General features: G+C 54.5%; 1 long non-coding RNA gene across 1 annotated transcript; it reads left to right on the plus strand.

Moving 5' to 3' along the window:
* The first annotated feature begins 534 nt into the window (after window positions 1–534).
* LOC116217273 lies at window positions 535–1,899 on the plus strand. Its single transcript, XR_004161613.1, has 2 exons — window positions 535–699; window positions 1,692–1,899. It is a non-coding gene; the product is annotated as an uncharacterized LOC116217273 (long non-coding RNA).
* The last annotated feature ends 311 nt before the right edge of the window (window positions 1,900–2,210 follow it).

Here is a 2,210-nt window from a genome sequence, read left to right on the forward strand (position 1 = left end):
CCGACGGCGGCCTGCCACGCTCCTCCAGCCTGCGCAGCCTGGCCCAGCAGCCGGGCGAGCCCACGCTCTCCCCTGTGCTGAAAAGAGCCTCCAAATTCGGTTCCTGCGATTCCCTCCTGCTGTCCCTCGGCGGCCCAGAGCTGCTCGGGCCGAGGCCGTGGAGGAGCCGCCTGGAGCCATCAGCCGAGGAGGACGGGCAGGCTGCAGGCTGGGCCTCACCGGGCACCGGGCTGGGAGAGGGGCTGGTGGGAGACCCCTGTGCCTGGAAGATCCCCACCCTCGGCTTTGAGAGGAGAGCCAGCACCGAGCTGGAGGAATTCCTCCCGGCCATTCGCAAATCCCGCTCCACCAGCAGCCTGGCCAAGCCCGGCAGGGACAGGAAGGACGGCCATCGGGCCCTGACTGTCCGCTTCCAAGATGAGGCCGTGGTGGGCGATTCGGCATCCTCCAGGAGCAGGAGCGTGGCACAGCCCGGCCTGACCCCCGGCGGGGACCGATCCGACTCCTCCTCGTCCTCGGGCTCCATCCTCTCCTCCAGGAGCACCGACAGCATCAAGCAGCGGCCGTGGAGGTCGGACGGGGAGGGCTGCAGCGGGAAGGGCAGCACTGAGAGCAGTGGGGAGAGCCACCGGGCAGAGGCAGAGGGGAAGGAGGATGACGTGAGCAGCATCATGAGGAAGTACCTGGGAAAAGAGTGAGGTAACAGCACCGAGCTGCGAGCCCCGGGTGCTCTGAGCTCAGAGCAGTGATGGCAGCTATATCCCCAAGCTGCTGCCTGGGCCTACTCTGTACTCCTGGAGCTGTGTCCTCTGGGTCCTATCCTATAGATAGCCTTCAGCCCTGTGTCTGCTGGGCTTCCTGCCTGGGCACCAAAGGTGACCCCCTCTGCAGCAGGCAGCTCCAGCTCCCAGTCAGGCTGTGTCCTGTAGTTAGCAATTGCTTCTGACAACCACTTGGATCCAATTTTCGGATTACAACTGACACTTCGAGAATTAGGATTTATTACTGCAATCCAGGTTTGAAAGCAAAGTCCCTAATGAATGCGCCACAACTGTAATTAAGTGTTTAAAATAGATTAGGAAAACATTTTGTAAAACCATTGCCTTTAGACGAACTTATTGGGTGTCAAGCTGTGACCAAATTGACTAAGCCAACAAAAGAAGGGAGCGCGTGTTAATAAAACATTTCTTTCCAGGAAGCAAAATTTGCATAATGCAATGTCCCACTTTCCCCAGACTTTGTCACTATTACAGCAGTAACTGGACTCTGCGCTGTGCACAAGTGAAGAGCCGCCAGCAGGCTGAATCCCATCCCTCTTTTGGAAGGGCACCTGATAAGAAATATGCCATTCAAACAGGGGCTGAAAGGGGCTCCCCAAAAGTCATGAGTTTTACAGCTGATGAGACTTTTGGCTATAATCATACCACAGTTTCTGCACGCTCCTGCTCTGTACTGTATCACCATGGGGGTTCTCAGGGTCAGCACTTTCTCCTGCAGTCTCCTTGCTGTCCAAGGTGCCTCATTCCATTGTGGTGCTTCCCAGAATTAAGCAACACAGCTGAAGGATGTTTCTGGGTCTTGGTGTGAAATGCAGTAACTGGAGTGGAGTGTGAGGTCCAGTCAAACTGAGCTGCATGTTGAAGAACACACAGTACAAGCTCTCACTATATATGCTTTTCTTCTATTTTTAGTTTCCAGAAGCTGAGTCTTTATCTGAAGTTTTATAATTCCATTCATAACTGAAGCTGGACACATCTGCAGTTTCATGACTGTTGCCTGCTGGGACATCTTCTGGCCACACCCCACTGCCATGAAGGACAGCATACAGCACCTGTTGCAATGGGAGGCTGTATTCCCATGTCTGCTTGGTTTTTACACAATAAAATTTTTGCTTCTTCACCCCAAGCCTCCTCTTGCCTTGCATTTCCATGCAGTGTCACTAGGTATGCTGAGGGGCACGGGGTGCTCCCAGCTCTACTTCTCAAAGTAAACCCGCAGGCAAGGGACTTCCCACCATACCCTCTGTTTGCTCCTCACCAACTCTTCTTATGGTCACAATCCTATTCCCTAGAAGAAACCCCACATTTACTCATCTGTGGGGTGTTTGTGGCACAACTATACAGGTGCATGCAGCACTCTGCTTCCCATCAGTGCTTGGCTGGAAGGCTCTCACCGGGTTGCACAGCCCGTTGTGACCTTCTGCCTTTGGA

The sequence above is a fragment of the Meleagris gallopavo genome, chromosome 17 (assembly GCF_000146605.3).
Source record: "Meleagris gallopavo isolate NT-WF06-2002-E0010 breed Aviagen turkey brand Nicholas breeding stock chromosome 17, Turkey_5.1, whole genome shotgun sequence".
In the NCBI taxonomy this organism is placed as follows: domain Eukaryota; kingdom Metazoa; phylum Chordata; class Aves; order Galliformes; family Phasianidae; genus Meleagris; species Meleagris gallopavo.